Raw genomic sequence first — 20,822 nt, forward strand, 5'->3', positions numbered from 1 at the left:
GTACTTTGTAACGAATAGATACTTTTTCAACATCACTACAGTCCATGAGATCTTGTCGTCAGGAAGCGCGGAGGGTAGGCTCACTCTATGTTAATATATACCTATATGGGGTCAAAGTGGCTCTATAACGTCATCTGTCACCATTACGTCACCTGTTATGACTGTTTGAGAAACTTACGTCCGTTTTTTTCCTCCCCCCAAATTAAACTATTATAAAAGTATAACCGTTCAAATCGTACGAGGGGGAGGAATTTTGACTAGTACTGTGTATATCTCCAGCACTATATAAAAATTTTCTGCTTATTAATCACATAATCGTCATCCATTCAATCACTTTATGCAATATATCGATTATAATCAGTAAGGTGAAGTTGTTTCTGGTAGCTTGCTAGGGTATTATTTGTAATGATAAAATTCAACGATAACTTAGCGGTCGTGACTTACGGAAATTACAAGCTATTATAATAGCTGTTTTTAAACTATTGATACTACAAATCAAACAATAATTCAATGTTTTTGATAAATACTACCACGACTGTGTAGCTTGAAGACACAATATTAGAATAAATAATAAATAACTTTATTCTGAAACTGTTTTCTTGAGGCATGTCTAATTTAAGAATTATATAATACATGGGATTAGACGGCAATAAATATTGGTGTAATGAAAATTACATTTTTAATTACTTAACTAACTGTTTGACGTTTAGATTTCCACTCCGGAAACGTTCTCAAAAAGATTTTTTTCTAAATGTGCAATAAATAAATAAACCTCAGGAAATAAAAATGATTTGGTGCCAACTTGCAATTTTACCCTGGGGGTAGATACCACCCCTTCTCGGGGGTGAAAACAGTTTTATTAAAAATAACCCCACAAATTGATAGAGGGACAAATTATAAGTAAAATTTGTTATATCAGGTTATTAAAATAAATCAATACTTTTTGAGTTATTAAAGATCAAAGATTTGCCTGTTTAAGAGCACATGCGTGAAGTTACGGATGATAAAAAGAACATATTAATTAATTGTATGTTACTAAAATAATATTTTTATATTATTTCGATATTATAAATTTAGCAAAAGTGTATTCGAATATGTCAAATGTACCCATTATTGGACACCCCCAGTTTCTGGACATATTCAGTTTATAATGAAAAAAAAATCAATTAAATATCGAAATAATAAAAAATAATATTTTACTAACATACAATTAATTAACATTTTCTTTTTATCATCAGTAACTTCATGCATATGCTCTTAAATAGACAAATCTTTGATCTTTAATAACTCAAAAAGTATTGATTTATTTTAATAACATGATATAACAAATATTACTTAAAATTTTTACTTAAAATTTAATAAAATAGTTTTCACCCGCGGGAAGGGGTGGTATTCACCACCAGGGTAAAAGTGCAAGTGGCACCAAATCAGTTTTGTTTATTGAGGTATGCTCTAACTAGTCACCAATTTTCATGCAAATCGATGAAGGTTTAACAAAATAGGAGGTGAAAACCTTTAATGACTACACTAACTTTCCCCTTTCATCCCTTATTGCTACTTCCTGTATCCACTGAGGTGTCAGCCTGAAAGGGGTCGTAATTGTCAATGTACAATGGACACATTTCACAGGAAAAACTCCATATTACTTATGACGATGATTTTTCGGCTCTAGCTCTCCGTCTATTAGAAAGGGTTAGTCAGAAATATATTAATGTTTAATTTTTTATAGCATTGTCGACTATTTCACAAATATATTTATTTTTTATTTTCAGTCTTAAGCATAAACTATATTATTAAATACGTTAAAGGCAATGTGGGCGATTGTTTATTGATGACTAATTCATTTTGTATGCAATCGGAGTGTCACTTTCTTATTCAATTTTCTTTGTTCATGTTGGGTAGTATGTTATCTATCAGGTTGTAACTGCAACTGTAGAAAAATGAAAGTAGGTTAAATATTAGTACATATTATTTACATTAATGCCATTGTTACTACAAGTCAAAAACCAGTTTTATTTAAATGTTATATGTATACATGGGTAGTAGTCTAGAAGCCAGGAGGGGGTTGAGAATGCACTTTTGTCCCCTCGGAATCTTGGCATTTTTTATGTTTTTTGGTGCCTAGATTTGATTTTTCGAGGGTACCAGGCTAAAAACCCGTCAGATAATTTGTTATTTACTATTCTAATTGGGAAATAAGCCACAATTTAACTTGAAAAATGATTTTGTTGAGTATTCGACTTCCACTTCGGAGGTCGTTATTTAAATACAGAATATTAATAAATTAAACAAATTTTATTGCTTAGTAAAATTATTAAATTAAATTATATAATTAAAAATAATTAAAAATTAAATAGCTTCAGAACAATATTAATATAATTTGTTATTAACAATTTAATTGTTTATTGTTAAAAAGTATACGAGAAATAAGTAAATACCATTGTAAAAAATGTCAAAACGAAAGTGTAATTCTCTAACATCCTCCGATAAATTAGTTATTCTTGGAATATGAAATATGATAGTGAAAATGTCGCGTGACAAACTGTGCACCGATTTTAACTTACCAAAGTTAACTCTTTATAGGCTTTGATCCCGCGTACCAAAAAAAGTTTATTAATAGCAAGCTGAAAATTTGTTAATAGCTTAACGGTGTCTATTCGGACAAACTTTGATGTACGGGAACACTGGAACAGGGGAAGTTTTAATTGTGGAACGTGATTTTAACTGTGGCACGTGTCATCCTGACAAGCTTATGATTGTGAAAACCAGCAGGTTGTTTTTAAGTTTATTCAATAGCAAACTTTATATAATATGTGAAACAGTATATTGTACAACAAGTGAGAAAAAAGACATATTTCTCGCGAGCGCAGAAGTTTGTTGCGCAAATCAAGCGAGGTAGAAATATGTCATTTTCTCATGTGTTGTACACTGTACTTTTTCTATGGATGCGGTTTTGTCAAGAGTTCAAATTTCAAAATTAAATAATTTATCTATAATAAATATACCTGTAGGTATTTAATATTCTTAAAATTTATATACGTTATTTATTTAAAATTCTAATTAACAGTTATTTTTGAACAGTTTTGAAAGGTTATTCCTGGCAAGTTTTGTTTCAACACATTATATTTGACAACATTAATTGTGTCTGTATTGTGTATGTTACCATGGAAACGACGATCATATGTATTAAAACCGGCGGAGAACCCGTGAGAAAAAATATTTCTCACTGCAATGGCCGACCTTTCTCACCGCCTAGTGAGAGAACTTGCACATTGTATAGCATCCATAGAAAAAAATGTTTGTTCGATAAATATGTTGAGCATTTTAATAAGTCCAACACATATAACATGTCAAATGACAGGAATTATGTTGGTGGTAAATAACAGTCTGATTTTTTCATGAGAGGGTAATGAAAATATAACAAATCAATTGGAAGTTCTGTCCGACAAAATACATGTTACGTTTTCGTATTCTGAAGCTCGAAACCTGTTACCTGTTCCACAATTAAAACTTCCCCTGTTCCAGGGTTCACGTACATCAAAATTTGTCCGACTAGACACCGTTAAGCTACACTGACCGGCACAAAAAACGGCCACACCACAAAATGAATAATTTTTGATGTCTCGAATTTCCTAAAACTGTTGTCCGATCTAGGTGATTTTTTAATATGTTATAGCCTTATTCTTTAACAATATAGCTGTAATAATATTGTTGCCACACAGGTAAATTATCATTGTATACCAGGTGTACCAATAAAACTGTGTTTTTTTCTCAAAGTTCGCATCACCTTGAGGAATATTCTAGCATTTATAAAATACTGAAATAAAAACCCAACTATAGCCTCAGGTTTTCTTAACATTCTGTTTTTTTATTCAGTCGCTTATGTCGGAAAATAAAAACGTTAGGTATTTTAACAACTTGCCATGTTCTTCATCAATACAGGTTGTTTTTAAATAAATGCGACAAACTGTAAGGGGCAATTCTGCATAAAAAAATATTGACCGTTTGCTTTATAAACATATGTCCGCAAATGCTTCGTTTCCGAGATACGGAATGTTGAATTTTTTCTTACAAACTGATGATTTATTTATTGTTCTAAAAGCCGGTTGAGTACTGCAAATGAAATTTGGTAGGTTTTAAGAGGTTGTTATTGCGCATTTTTTGACATACAATTAAGAATTTTGCATTCACCATTGGCGTGCATGCGGGTAATATTATCCGTCATATTACCCGTATGCGCGCCAATGGAGAATATAAAATTCTTAATTGCATGTCAAAAAATGTGCAATAACTGTCTTTTAAAACCTACCAAATTTCATTTGCGTATCTCAACCGGTTTTAGAGCAATAAATAAAACATCAGTTTGTAAGAAAAAATTCAACATCCCGTATCTCGGAAACGAAGCATTTGCGGACATATGTTTATAGAGCAGTCGGTCATTATTTTGTCATGCACAATTACCCCTTAAAATTAGTCGCACTTATTTAGAAACAACCTGTACTGATGAAGAACATGGCTAGTTATTAAAGTACCTAACATTTTTATTATCCAACATAAGCGAATAAATTAAAAAACAGAATGTTAATAAAATCTGAGGCTACAGTTGGATTTTAATTTCAGTATTTTATAAATGCTAGAATATTCCACTAGTCCTGTCGCCAGGGGGGTACAACGGCATCCTTAATTCAGATGGACTTACACAAGTTTTTTTTTATGTATTTTGACCCGTAGAACACGAATTTTTTGGGTAACAGTTGATCCGGATGTCGATAAGATTGTTATAAACAAAGAACTTGAGGAATTACATAACAGCAATTTCTCACAAAATAAAACATTTTTTTTTTGTATTTTTTAGGTGAATCTAAGTAAAAAATATTCTGACAAGTTTTTTCGTAGGATGCATAGTTTTCGAGATAAACGCGGTTGAACTTTCAAAAAATCCAAAAATTGCAATTTTTGAACCCGAATAACTTTTGATTAAAAAAGAAAATAGCAATTCTGCTTACTGCATTTGAAAGTTCAAGTCAAATTCTATCGGTTTTGGTTATTTGCATTGCTAAAAATTAAGTTTTTATTTGTTAAACAAAGCCATAAACACATAGTATTTCCCGTGCGCAATGCATGCGTTTTAATGTACGTAATCTACGTAGAAATTGTCTGTATGCGCGCCTACTCGTTCGATTTCAAATGAGAAAAGCATTAAAAACATCATTTAATCACTATGTGTTTATAGATTTGTTTAACAATAAAAAAATTAATTTTTAGCAATAAAAGTAATCAAAACCGATAGAACTTGACTTGAACTTTCAAATGCGGTAAGCAGAATTGCTATTTTATTTTTCATTCAAAAGTTATTCGGGTTCAAAAATTGCAATTTTTCGATTTTTTGAAAGTTCAACCGCGTTTATGTCGAAAACTATGCATCCTACGAAAAAGCTTGAAAATACATTTTTTTCTTAGAATGACCCAAAAAATACAAAAAATGTTTTGTTTTGCGAAAAATCGCTGTTATGTGATTCCTCGAGTTCTTCGTTTATAACAATCTTATCGACATCCGGTTCGACTGTTACCCAAAAAATTCGTGTTCTACGGGTCAAAATACATAAAAAAAACTTGGGTAAGTCCATCTGAATTAAGGAGGCCGTTGTACCCCCACTGGCGACAGGACTACACAGGGTGTGGTGAACTTTGAGAAAAAACCACAGTTTGATTAGTTCACCCGGTATACAATGATGTTATCCCTGTCTAGTAACAATATTATTACAGCGATATTGCTAAAGAATAAGGCTGTAAAATATTTAAAAAAATCACTTAAATCGGACAAGAGGTTTAGGAAATTCGAGACATCATAAATGACCCATTTTGTGGGTTGGCCGCTTTTTGTGCTGGTTAGTGTCTTAGTGTATTAACAAATTTGCAGCTTTCCTATTTATTAAACTTTTTTTTGGGTGCGGGATCTAGGCCTATTATAGAATTATTCAAAATAAGGAGAAAATACTTTCTCGGTATATTGATGGAGAAAAAAAAAACTAAAACAACTACAATCAGGAGGGTATTCTGAACTTAAAAAATATCTTTCGGCACGGATGAAACAGCCACTGAATAAAAGCATTCAATATGCAGCCCATTGATTAAGGAGAAAGCTCGAGAATTTACGAGTAAGCCGCGTATTGATAATTTTTCTGCTCAGTAATAGATAGTAGCTTGGATAGACTGGTTAACGTCTATGTACGTTTGTGCCTATAGCTAAATCAAACTACGCAAAAAAAATGTAACGACTTTAGAATAATAAGTCTCATGCCCCATATTCAGAAGCTATTTCTAAAAATTTATCCATCTAACAGAATTTACAAGAAATGCGCAGAAGATATGGGTCCGGAACAATAATTTGGCTTTCGAAACGGTATGGGAACTCGAGAAGCTTGGTTCAGTTTCATTGTTCTCATGCAAAAGTGTCGGGATCAACAAAAAGATGTCTACTTGTGCTTTATAGATTATGAAAAATCTTTTGACAAAGTCAAACACGATCAGCTAATAGAATGCTTGCAAAGAAGGAACCTGGATCCAAATGACATTAATACAATACGTGAACTCTACTGGAACCAAAACGCATGTGTCGGAACCGAAATGGGTGATACTGGAACCATAAACATCCAAAGAGGAGTTAGACAAGGTATCTAGAAGACTATCACCATTATTATTCAACTTGTACATCAAGCTTAATATTTCTACTTTCTTTAAATTGGGGACCAAAACATATTTTTCTAATAAGCATCAAAATAGGGAATTTGGAAGGAAGTAATGAAGCGAGTAATTGACTTTTTCCGGGTTCAATTTAGCATTTCGTGGACATGTTGGTAGTTTAGTAGATGAAAGTGAATCCCAAAAAGGCAATTTTTGTAGGTGGTTCGTTTACTAGCTAATATGATCATGTTTTAGCTAAATTAATCGATAAGAACAATAATTTAAAAACAAATTACTTCAGCCCCCAAATACAAAATGAAGTTATAAATTTGCTAGCTCAAGGAACTGAAAAGAGATTGATTACTTAATTAAAGTTGTTAGGAGTTAAAAAAGTTGTTTTTATTCAATAATTCTTGATAGTACTCAAGATATTTGAAAACACGATCAGCTTAGTTTTATTTTCCAGTGTGTAAAAATAACTTGCGATAACAGCGATGAAAATAATTTACCTTCCAAAGCAGAAGTTGTTGAAAGTTTTTGAGATTTATTCGCATATTAGACCAAAGTGCAGAATGAAATTCTAAAATTTATACAATCAAAGCACCTTTCCGTACACAACTGCAGAGGAAAGGGGTATGATGGGGATGGGGTAAGCTTTTGACATTGAAAAACAGCTTTCAATATGATCATTGTGCATCCCATAATCTGAACCTAGTGTTGAATGATGCCGTTGCTGGTGTATAGGAGTTGTTTTTTAGGATATAATTAAAAGATTATATATTTTAGTGCAAGTATTAAAAGATGGGACGTACTATGTACTACAGTCGAACCCGCTTATTGGAATAGCTTTCTTGCCAAGCAAAAGTATTCTTATAAAAGGGATATTCTAATAACCGATCATTGGTGGCTAGTAGAAACGTACCGGGACCGCAAATTTTTATTCCTTAAAGCGGGATATTCCTTTAACAGGTATTCTAATAAGCGGGTTCGACTGTATTATGACTTTGGATTCATCGCGTTTGCCAACACTTAAAAGGTTATGTGAAACCCTGTGCTCATCCGGACATGATGCTGTTATGGCTTTGCGTCGAGCTTTCCGACAAGTAATAAATTTTTAACGAAAATATCATTGCTATCTAAAAAACGATGAAAAATTAGAAGCTAATGCATTATTAGAGCATATGAATAATTTTGAATATTACTATTCAATCTAAGATACCTAACTTTATTAATCTAACATCAAAACTTGTACAATCTGTATTGGCAGAGTTAAACGCCCTTCAACTTTTTGGAAAAACTAGTGATAATCTTCGAGAAGTGAGAAATTCGTTTTCCGAAACTTTAGCAAAGACAGCAGGAATAGCAGAATAGTGGGGTATTATATGGAATTTAAAAATAAACGGATAAAACCAGTGGTGTCATGGCAAAATTAGCAGTGCCGGAACGCACTTTTACTAACTTTTTGATAAGTAAAATATTACTTGATGTTTTTTTTAATTCAAGTTACGTCTGCATATTTTAAAATGTATAATATGCATTTGCTTAATTCAAAAATATTTAAATTCTGGAAATGTTGCTTTTTATTTTATTGTAATTGTTGCTTTCTTCTTAACCAGTGCCGGAACGGCGTTCCGGCGCGTTCCGGCACCATGACACCACTGGATAAAACGTATAAAAAATGTTACGATGAGCTTAGCTGCGACGAAAAAATAACAAAAAAGTTTTGAAGTTAATAGGGAGATTTTGCACCTCTTATTTTGCAATTCCGTTATGGTTATCGTTATACTACGTCTGCGCAGTAGCGAATATATGATCCGTTATCGTTATTAAACATAAGGGATTCCGTAATTTACGGAGGTTTAAAGTAGTGTTTATCGTTATCGTTATAAAAATGGTTAAATTGCTTTGTTGCCAGAATGTAAAAAAATCAGTAAAATTACATTTACATAGACTCTAATTTTGATTACCTATAAATTAAAATATCAAAAACTGTTCAAGTATATGCTTAAAATTACAATAACGTTGTGAAGTGAGGTTATGTTTAAATAACGATAACGATGACACGAAAAACCTACTTGACAGGCTGCAAAAACTCTGCTTTTTAACGTTGCCGTAATCGTTATGCTTAATAAAGTTAACCATAGCGGAGCCAAAATCAGCGGTTATTTTAAGAGATGCAAAATCTCTCTATTGTTTTCAATGTAAATTTAGATATAATATTGCAACAACTTACTAATAATAGGTTTGTCGGATTAAAATACATATGTATAATAGGGTTTTATCTCTATTCCCAAAAAATCTATGAACACTAACTGATGAAGACTTATTAAAGAAATGCCAAATATTTTCATTTTTACATATTTTAGTCATTATACTGTTATTAGTTGTCGTTATGTTTATAATACGGGGCCTACAAAAATTGCTCCCCTATCTTCAGCTACGCCACTGGTACTCAGAGGAAATCTTTGCACAAGCCCTAGATGAAGCACAAGAAGAAATAAAAGTCAACGGAAAAATCGTAAACAACATAAGGTAAGCCGATGATACAGTACTGATTGCTGACAGTGAAGAAGAACTACAAATTCTGTTAACCAAAGTAGTGCGAAAAGGCGAACTATATGGTCTTAAGGTGAATGTAAAAAAAAACTAAAACAATGGTAATTTCAAAAAAGCACACACCAGTTATAAACATACTAGTCAACAACAATCCCTTTGAACAAGTGAAAAAGTTTAAGTACCTAGGATGTTGGATACATGAAACCTTAGACCAAGAACAAGAGGTTAAATGTAGAATAGAACAGGCAAGAAACACCTTAAAGATGCGACAGTTACTCAGTATCCATAATCTTGATCTGTCCCTACGATACCGCATGATAAAGTGTTATGTAAACATAGTGTACTATTCTACTATTCCATGACATGGAAGCTTGGACGTTAACAGTAAGCTCGTTACGACGTTTAGAGAGCTTTAAGATGTGCGTATTTCGTCGTATGCTGAAAATTCCATGGACCGACCGCGTTAAAAATGAAGAAGTTTTAAGACGTATGCATAAAGTTAAGAGAGCTAAGTTTAAATCTTAAAATTCGCCTGATGAGATGTTACGTGCTGTCAGTTATTTTCTATGGAATGGAAGCTTGGACACTGAAAAAGATCGATACAAGGAAAATAGAAGCATTCGAGATGTGGATGTACCGCAGGATACTGAGAATATCGTGGACAGAGAGAATGACAAACATGGAAGTGTTGCGAAGGATGCAGAAAGAAAAAGAACTTGCGCTTACTATTAAAAAGCGAAAACTGCAATACTTGGGACATATAATGAGGGGACAAAAGTACCAGCTACTACAATTAATTATTCAGGGAAAAATAATAGGTAAAAGATCCATTGGCAGAAGAAAACATTCATGGTTGAAGAATTTAAGAGATTGGTACAAGTGCAGCAGCTGCCAATTATTTAGATCTACGGTATCAAAAATACGCATAGCCTTGATGATAGCCAAACTTCGGAACGAGGACGGCACCTGAAGAAGAAGATAAAGAACGTGAACTCACAAAAATTGTCAATAAACGTAAAACATCGTATCTTGGACACATATTTAGACACGACAGGTATAACTTCCTTTAGCTTATTATAGAAGGAAAAATAGGAGGCAGACGCCGCAGTGGGGCCCCCTTTAAAAAATTACTAAATGCAACATGTGTAACAAATACCTATTATATGTGTTACAGTCCAGTAAATGAACGTAAAATATGGCGATACCGTGTAATTCTCAGTGTCACCACCGAAGTAGTCAACTCAAGAATTTTCGAGTTATTTATGAGTAAAAATGTTTATTGTTCAACAAAAAACCACGTTGTTGGGCGATTTTTCGCAAATAGTTCAAAGAGTAAGTATTTGATCGAACACAATATTGTTAGCAAAAATGTATCTAGCTTATACAAAAATGAAACAAAAATGAAGTCTATCGACCCAGTAAAAGAAAAGTTGTAGCTCATGAAAAGTTTTTCTTGTTCGTCAAATTTCAAATCGAATATTTCAACGTGAAATAACCAAAAAATGAAATACTTTTCGGGGAAACTCATTAGAACTTTTTTAAAGTGTTTAAAAGAAGCTTTATTTTTTACAAAAGTTTCTAGCATCAAAACTAAGCCAGCTACGCTTAAAATACAGTTAGTCCCATTTTTTGGTAAAAAATTGTGAAAATCTCCCCCTATTTAGCACCCCAAACCAAACTAATCATGATCGCCTTACAAATTACTTAACTTTTTTATATGACCTGTAAGTTTAACCTGTTCAAAGTGCTTATTTTTAAAGGGGTTCTAGTTGAAAGGACTTGAACGAGTCACTAATCACGAGTATATGCAAATTTTAAACAGAAATACCTTAACCAATTTTTGTCTTACAGAAAAACAAAATAAAGCCAAAATATTAATAAAAGCAAGACCTACATTTCTTTACTCTTTGAGATTTTTCGTGTCACTAATACTTACTCTTTTTAAGTTATTTTAAAAAAAAAGGCATTTTTCCAAAATAAAAAAACTTTTTTTACTATGAAACCTTTTTCAAAAATAAGAACTTCGAACTGGTCAACTTACAGATCATATAAACAATAAATAATTTAAAGTATTAAAGCAGCAAAAGTGCTTCATTGTTTGGTTATTCCAGGTTGAAATATTCGATGTGGAATTGTACGAATAATAGACTAAGAGCCGCTATAGGTGAAAATTCTTAGTCATTTTAGGCACGACGGGACCCTATAACTTAAATAGTAGAACCTAAAAGAAAACGTTTGAACACTGTGCCGTCACTTTTCAGTGGCACATGCGTCTACAGTGGCGCATCAAACTTTCCACTTATGGACGGGATACATAAATTAAAAAATACCCTCCCTAATAAACAGAATTTAATTTTTTTCATTTTTTTAAGTTTTATGTGATTAAGACATAAGATTCATCGTAATTTTAATCCACCACCCACTTCTCCCTGCCCCCACCATCAAAAACTTTATTTTTCGATTTTATTTTTTTTGGTGGGATGCAATCAATTTTAAAATTTCAAAAAATTTACACGCATAGTTAAGGGTTTTATAAAACAAGTCTATTTTTTATAGACCTGTAAGTTGAGTGTACATAACCTCAAAAAAATTTAATTTTTTTTTGAAAAAAAGTATATAACTTTTTTTTGGGGATAGCTGCAAATCTAATTTTTTCTTAGTCTTGTGTATTTTATCAAACACTATATTTCTAATGTTTTTCAGATTTTTCTGTAACGTTGGTCACCTTAAAAAATCCAAAAAACTGTTTTTTAAGGGGGTTTTGGGGGGTTTGAACGTGTTTTTCTGATTTTTAAATATTCTAAAGAACTCAGTTACTTCAAGTTACATATAACCTATAAAAACAAAATTGATTTTATATACTATGAAGTCTATAAAATAGGGAAAATCCCCCAAAACCCCCAAAAAACAGTTTTTCGGATTTTTGAAGGTGGGGAGACTTACGGAAAAATCTGAAAAAAATTTAAAATATAGTGTTTGATAAAACACACAAGATTAGGAAAAAATTAGACCGGCAGCTATTCCTCAAAAAAAGTTATACGCTTTTTTGAAAAAAAAAATTCCTTTTAATTTTTTGAGGTTATGTACACTCTACCTATGGGTCTATAAAAAATAGGCATGTTTTATAAAAGCCTCAACTATGCGTGTGAATTTTTTGAAATTTTAAAATTGATTGCATCCCACAAAAAAAAATAAGAACGAAAAATGAAGTTTTTGATGGTGGAGGCAGGCGGAAGGGCGTGGTGGGTTAAAATCACGATGAATCTTATGTGTTAATCACATAGAACTTAAAAAAAATAAAAAAAAATTAATTCTGTTAGTAAGTTCTGTTAACTTTTAATTTATTTATCCCGTCCATAAGTGGAAAGTTTGATGCGCCACTGTCGACGCATGTGCCACTGAAAAGTGACGGCACAGTGTTCAAACGTTTTCTTTTAGGTTCTACTATTTAAGTTATAGGGTCCCATCGTGCCTAAAATGATTAAGAAATTTCACCTATAGCGGCTCTTAGTCTATAAGAATAATTTTTCATGAACTTCAACTGTGCTTTTACTGTGTCGACAGTCTTCATGAATACGTACACCATTTTTTTTTTTGTATATTAACTACATTTTTGCTACAAATAGTTTTTCGATATCTAATATTTAATTCGGTAAATATTTATTTTTGAGTTATTTGCGAAAAACCCGTTTGAAAACGTTGTTTTTTTGTAAAAAAAATAAATATTTTCAATGTTTTCAAGTCAATAAACAAATGACTTGAAAACTATTAACATAGATAAAGAATCTCTACAGAACAAAAATTGCTTTACTAGTCAATTTATGCATTTCCGGACTAAACGTACCTATGTTTTTCACCCCAAGGAGGGGTGTCACCCCTACTGGGGTCCAACTTTGAAGTGGAGTGTACTAGAAGCTAAATCCAAATTGTCAAGCAAATACGTCCGTTGTGACGTGATAATTTCACTCCAAAACTGTCATTTATTGAAACTTCTTTTTCAATACGGCACTGCTTAAAAATCGTATGTATGCACATAATATAACAACACAGTTTTACATAAATTAGACGGCAAGATGGGACCCTTGACATATTGGGGCCCCCATAAGCTTAACAACCTTAGGGCGTGGGGGCCTCTGTTACGCCTCTGGATAATTGTATCGAAATACTAAACGTAGGTAAAGATTACAGAGAAAACCGATTTCTAGATTTAGAAATATTGTTCTAAAATTCGGCAAATTGCAATTCTCAAAACTTTCAATAGTCACGTACAAAACATAGTTTATTGTCGTCACCATAAAAGTTCGTGAGACCGGAAAGGAGTAAGTCTCTAGATATGCGATGATTCACTTGCCGAATACGCCTATTTAGAAATTTACGTCTTTAAATTCAAACACACAAAGTAAAATCATATACCTATAACAGATTTTTACATAATATCAGACGACAAGATGGAGCCCCTTATCGATTGGGGCCCCCCGCAAGCTTCACGCTGCGGGGGGCTCTGTTATGCCCTTGCAGACGCGGCCCAGGTAGACGACAAAAGACCTGGCTGCGCAACATCAAAAAATGGACAAGATTAGACTTTCATAGTTTAATAAGAAATGTCCGAAATAGAGAAGACTTTGCAGAAGTCATCGCCAACCATCGCTAAGAAGACGGTACCTAAAGAAGAAGAATAGATAGTTATAGAATAGATTAATTATTCATATTATTAATTAATTTATAGATAGTTAATAGATGGTTGTTAAGAGAAGGAGCGATATCGTTTTTAAACATTTTTGTGGCAATAGCAGTGCGTGGACAGCAATGAATGTAATCAGTGGACTAAAAACAGTGGCGGATCCAGAAATTTTGTTTGGGGGTCATGGGTCTTGAGGGTGATTTAATTACCTATCTCTGATGCAAGGTCACTTAGTCTTACCAACCCTTGGATACGTGGGTTTACAATTATGGGGGGTCATGACCCCCGTGACACCTCCCTGGATCCGCCAGTGACTAAAAATCTGCTAGTTTTATCAGATTATTTTTCACCTTATTTCATAATCGATACTGATAAACTGACCTATTCAAGAATGTATCAAATCAGATAAAGAAGCGTACCATTAAAATCGTCTGTGAGACTCTAAAAGTGTTTCATAATAAACGATCTTCGAAATAAAACTCACGCAGCTGAAATATTTTCCCTTCCAAACATGGAAAATCTAAATGAATACTTCGTTAATGTGAATAAAAATATAACATCAACTATTTTGCTACAACAAGATCCCATTTTCTGTCTCCCTAATTCAAGAAAGTTCTCGAATTCATTCTTTATAAAAACAGTTGATAAATCTGAACTAATCCAAACAATCAGTAGTCTCAAAATCAAATCTTCCTGTAGTACTGATGGACTATCCATAAAAATTTTCTCAAATCTCCCAGAAACTATGTTTTAAGTCCTCCTCTGTTTAATGAATGATTCCTTAGAGAAAAGTACATTCCCAGAGTGCCTAAAGACACCCATTATTATTCCTCTTCATAAGAGTGGTGAAGGTCGGTGCCGACCTTAAACCTTGTTGTTACTCTGCTAATGTTATACTTTCATTAAGTTTGTTTGTTATCACTTTGGTTGTTAATTTTAATGTTGTGTTTAATGAGTTAGTTCCTCTGTAATTCTCTGGATCCGATTTGTCTCCTTTTAAATATTAACATTTATAAAGTCTTTTTTTTTTCAAACAAACTAGAGGACCCAATTTAAAAATTTAAAGGCATAGGGAATAAGGCTTTCCCTTATACCCTATGCCTACCCCTATTCGAGTTTTCCGGCATAGGATTATCGCAGTCACATGCCACTCCCGTGAAAACTTAGACCTCTCAATACCATCTGAGAGATAGGACAATTTCCAACCATTAGTCACTTGGGAGAACAAGCAAGCTGGAGCGTTTCAGCTCCATTTTCTGTCGACTTTACACCTGCACCTACGGATAGGTCAGGTTAGCACTCTCCGTGTGCTCATTTTATGGATTGCAGCATCGAACTTTTTCTTGGAGTCTTTCGATGAAGGGATTCTTTTGGGAACATTTAAGTTTGGTGAGTTAAAAACTTTCTGTATATGGTGTTCCATATCACAGACAGTTGGTTGTATTCACTATGTTTAGTAATTATTATTTTTCAGATTTAGCTTTTATTTATCGGTTTTTAATATACATATAAGTTTAGTAAGTTCCCAACTTACATATAATCCTGCGGTATTGTACGTTGAGCTCGGCCCATCTGCCAAAAAGGTATTATTTATTGTATTATGTTGTTATTTTGGTCGATTGCATTTCATTATGTAAATTTAGGTTGTAAAATTAATTGCTTGTTTCCCAGATATTTTATTGTTCATTTGCTTATCTTAATTTATTTGGTCAATTCAAGTCGTTTGTATATTATATTTCTTCTCTTCAATTTCATTTATTAACTTTGCTTAATTCATTGTATTGTATTTTACTTATAGTCTAAGAGCTAGTGAACCCTCTGACTAACGGTCGTCCTGTAAGGCTAGAAATTTTTCTAGTGATAATTCATAGCACACCAAGGCTAAAAACATGACCTGGCAGGCCTCAGTGGTGCACGTGTATCTACCAGGTGAATCGAAAAGTGCAAATTTAGGGGGTAAAATAAACTTTCTCCTGTAAGGTTTAAATTTAAGTATGTGTTTGAGTAAGTCATTCAGAAGAAATGTGTACAATGACAGGCGATTCTGAAGAGCATAAGACCTTGCCAGGCGAGGGGAAAGATTAGGGGTTTTTCCTAAAATTACTCTTTTTGCATCGAATAAATTTTTTTTAGGTTTTCTGAATCATTCCAAACAGAAAACGTATTTAGTGATTTTTCTCTTAAGTTAATAGTTTTTGTTATATAAGCGATTGAAAATTTTGAAAATTGCGAAATCGGCCATTTTTAACCCTAAATCGGACATTTATTTAAAAATTTCAATGTTGCCAAGATACGTAGATATTCTTTAAACATTGATTGATGAAATCCCGAAGAGTTTTTTGCAATAAAATATCGGAAACCCCTTTGTTTTTTTAATTGATAACCAAGCAAGTGCGACACTGTAGTATAAGTGAGGACGTTTGAGTTTGCATAAATTCATTATCTCGAGAATGGGTAAATTTCAAGAGAAATCCTCAGACATGTCGATTTTTATTTTTAAATTAGGACTTTTTGGCTTATATATAATACTAGTGACGTCATCCATCTGAGCGTGATGACGTAATCGATGATTTTTTTAAATGAGAGTAGGGATTGTGTGATAGCTCATTTGAAATGTTATTGAATTTTCTATTCACTAATATAAACATTAACATAATTATTTATACAGGGTGTACAAAATTTTTTTTATTAAATTAACTTTGATTAAATTTGACAAATAGAAGAAAAAAATTTTTTTGTACACCCTGTATAAATCATTATGTTAATGTTTATATTACTGAATAGAGAATTAAATAACCTTTCAAATGAGCTATCATACAACCCCTACTCTTATTTAAAAAAATCATCGATTACGTCATCACGCCCAGACGGATGACGTCACTATTATTATATATATGCCAAAAAGTCCTAATTCAAAAATAAAAATCGACCTGTCTGAGGATTTCTCTTGAAATTGGCCATTCTCGAGATAATGAATTTATGCAAACTCAAACGTCCTCCCTTATACTACAGTGTCGCACACGCTTGATTAGCAATTAAAAAAACAAAGAGGTTTTCGATATTTTATTGCAAAAAACTCTTCGGGATTTCATCAATCAATGTTTAAAGAATATTTACGTACATTAGCAACATTGAAATTTTTAGATAAATGTCCGATTTAGGGTTAAAAATGGCCGATTTCTCAATTTTCAAAATTTTCAATCGCTCATATAACAAAAACTATTAACTTAAGAGAAAAATTACTAAAGACGTTTTCTGTTTGAAATGATTCAAAAAACCGAAAAAAAAATTGTTCGATGCAAAAAGAATAATTTTAGGAAAAACCCCTAATCTTTCCCCTCGCCTGGCAAGGTCTTAGGCTCTTCAGAATCGCCTGTCATTGTACACATTTCTTCTAAATGACTTACTCAAACACATACTTCAATTTAAACCTTACAGGAGAAAGTTTATTTTACCCCCTAAATTTGCACTTTTTGATTCACTTGTTAGATACACGTGCACCACTGAGGCCTGCCAGGTCATGGTTTTTAGCCTTGGTGTGCTATGAATTATTACTAGAAAAATTTTTAGCCTTACAGGACGACCGTTAGTCGGAGGGTTCACTAGCTCTTAGACTATTAGTCAGGCTTGTGCCTGCTGTTTTTTATTATTAGTCATATTTGTCGGTATTTAATTTAGTTGTACGTAGCAAGCGTACTATAACCATTTGGTACAAGTAGTCTCATGTGAGTTGTACCCTATGTGTAAGAGGTATATAGTTTTGTAATATATAACAGGACTGTTGTTATATTGTATATCCTGTTAAAGCGTTAACTTTTGTCATGTTAGAGTCACATACATTCTATTCAATTTGGTTTAACTCAGAGTTTGTCAAACATCTAGTAGTTATATCTAATAAATATTTGTTTATTTTGTATATCATTTATTCTTATTATTCCTTTATGTTCACATTTACTGATTTAATATATTTATATTTGACAGCAGCGTAAGATACCTGGGAGAGTGATCGAAGATCATTTCCTGACGTCCATGATTTGTTAGTTTTATTTAATTTTGTTCTTCTTTAGCAATTATTCTCCATTATTCATTTTCAGAACATTATTCTTATCTTATTATTTCCCTTCTCAGTTATCACTACTATCTACTTTGGGCTACCGTCTTCGACATGCATGCAAACTGGCCGTATCCATCCTTGAGTGTCAAGTTGTCGTTCACTTGCATTTCTTGCTAGCCAACTTTATTCAGTTTGCCTCTGTCTATTTATACTTCTATTATCAGTCCATCTATTTCTGTACCTTATCATTTTCCCCTCTACTAGTACTACTGCAAAAGTAGTATTTTATTACTTCGGCTTCTCAACGTAGAAGCCACCTTTATTTTTTGTTACATTAGTACAATATATTTTCTACTTCTGTTGGAGTATATCTTTCTCTTTACTTTCACTCCAACAGAAGTTTTTCTTTTTTGTTACATTGGCGAATAGGGGTATAAGGGGAAATGTATAGGGAATAAGGCTTTCAAACGATATCTCAATGGCCCCACCCCCTGCCATTAAAAAATATTGGAGTGGTTCCTCTCCTGGCTTAGGGATAGGAATAATCGAATATACCGGAAAATGTCTCCTCATTTAATTGTAGGATTATTTTAAATTGTTTTTCTTATAAATATTTTCGATCTTTTCAATTATTCCTAGAGGTTTCTCTCTTGCGTACAAGAAGTTGATAATGTCCTTTAATTGACCTTGTAAAATGTTAATGTTCATTTATATTTCTAGAACAAAAAATTAAATCTTATATGTACATTAAAAATACTATTTATGACAAAATAAAGCAAATAAAATATAAAATTATTATGAAATAATATGAATACATTAATGACTTGTAATTTTTATTGACCCTTGTGAGCTCTAGTAAATGAAGGAACATAACTACTTATTGCATAACAGCATTTTGCATTTTAATTAAGGTATTCTATCATAATAAATAATAGCAGTTATTATGTTCTCACCCATTGTAAAATTATATTGTTATGGCATATAAAACCACAGCTGGTAACTTCGTAGTGAGAAGATATTAGTCTTCCATAAGCAAGAATGAAATAAGTTATTTTTACATTTACTAACCGTCAACCTATATTTAAGAAAACATAAATATTTAATTATATATTTCATTTATAAATGTATAATTAAAATAAAAAATATTTGCTTCCATTAAGAGAAGTTTTGATATTTCAATAGCAATAAAACTAAATGAAAAATCACTAAAATTCCCTATAAATAATAGTAACTTTTGCTAACTGTGACTATTGCTAAATTCGAATTCAAAACGCACTAACAGATACAATCCATGTTAGAACGGGCCTACGACAGGGAGATGCCCTATCCTGTATTCTATTCAATATCACATTAGAGAAAATAATTAGAGAGTCAAAAGTCAACACCAGAGGAACAATAATAACAAAAAGTGTACAAATATTGGCATTTGCAGATGATGTTGATATCATAGCTAGAAGCAAAAGAGAAATGATAGAAGCATTTATTGCGATAAAAAGAGCGGCACAAAACAGTGGCCTAAATATTAATGAAATAAAACCAAATACATGAAGGTCAGCAAATCGACAAATCGACAGGCCAAAGAAACCTACAGAATCTGACAATAGGAGACTATAACATCGAAAGCGTAAAAAATTTTACATATGGATCTAGGTTCACTAGTTACCGCAGATAACAATGTCAGCGAAGAAGTTAAGAGAAGAATACATATTGATAATAAAACATTTAATGGACTAATTAAACATCTAAGGTCTAACATCACGAGAAAAACCAAATGCAAAATATACAAAACCCTGATAAAACCGGTCCTCATATATGGATCAGAGACATGGACACTGTCGAAAAGCGATGAGAACTTATTAGGTACGTTTGAACGAAAAATCCTTAGACGCATATATAGGGGGGTGAAATAAAATTACGTATGGCGCAGAAGATATAATTTTGAACTATACTCAGCATACAGCGAACCCGACGTCATAACATCCATAAAGATCTGACGTCTGCGCTGGATGGGTCATGTTGAACGGATGTTGAAGACCGAAACACCAAAACATAATATAATGAGGCAAACACCAGTAGGGAAAAGGTCAAAGGGAAAACCCAAACGTAGATACATGGAACAAGTAGAACAAGATATGAAAACACTTGAGATTACCCACTGGAAGAACAAAGCAAGGAACAGAACAGAATGGCGGAAAATCCTAGAACAAGCCAGGACCCAAAAAGGGTTGTCGAATTACTGATGATGATGAACTATTGCTGTCTGTTACTCCCGTCAGCTATATTGGCTTACTATACATATTCCATTTATTCATCATACCTATTCCAAAATTCTGGAAACCTATAACTCCTTGTACTACAAGTGTAGTGGATGGGTGTAATATATTTGTGGTCACTTGGTAGCGTCCATAAAGTAATTTCCGCCTGAAATCTAGTGCGTTGAATCAAGCAAAATATGGTTCACTCTTTCAGGTTCTCCGCCATTGAATCTGCAGCTTAAGTCTTCATGAAATATGAAACAGACTTTTTGTATGCAGGTGTCCCTTGACCAGCGCATGTCCAGTAAGAAAGCCTGTTATGATTCCCAGCTGATCTCTGCTTCCTTTCCGCAGTACTTTAGTCCTATTGGTAAATGTCCGTCAAATGCACATTTTGCTATGTGATTTGCAATTGGAAGTTGTGTGGTGCTCGGATCTATGGTTTTTTCAGTCGGGGTTTTTTGGTGCCCCGAAGGTCTTCATATATGGCATCCATACCAATGTGACACTGCTATGTTTCTATTATAGTCTATCGAGTTCTCAGCATTCTCACACAAGTCTAAAGATCTTTAGAAGGCTCCTAACTAGGTGC

At 32.9% G+C, this 20,822-nt stretch overlaps 1 protein-coding gene across 1 annotated transcript in view; it reads left to right on the plus strand.

Moving 5' to 3' along the window:
• The window catches only part of LOC114346471 (peroxidase), a 209,375-nt gene that overhangs the window by 59,099 nt on the left and 129,454 nt on the right, over window positions 1-20,822 (plus strand). The window lies entirely within an intron of this gene.

The sequence above is a fragment of the Diabrotica virgifera genome, chromosome 7, assembly GCF_917563875.1.
Source record: "Diabrotica virgifera virgifera chromosome 7, PGI_DIABVI_V3a".
Taxonomy (NCBI): domain Eukaryota; kingdom Metazoa; phylum Arthropoda; class Insecta; order Coleoptera; family Chrysomelidae; genus Diabrotica; species Diabrotica virgifera.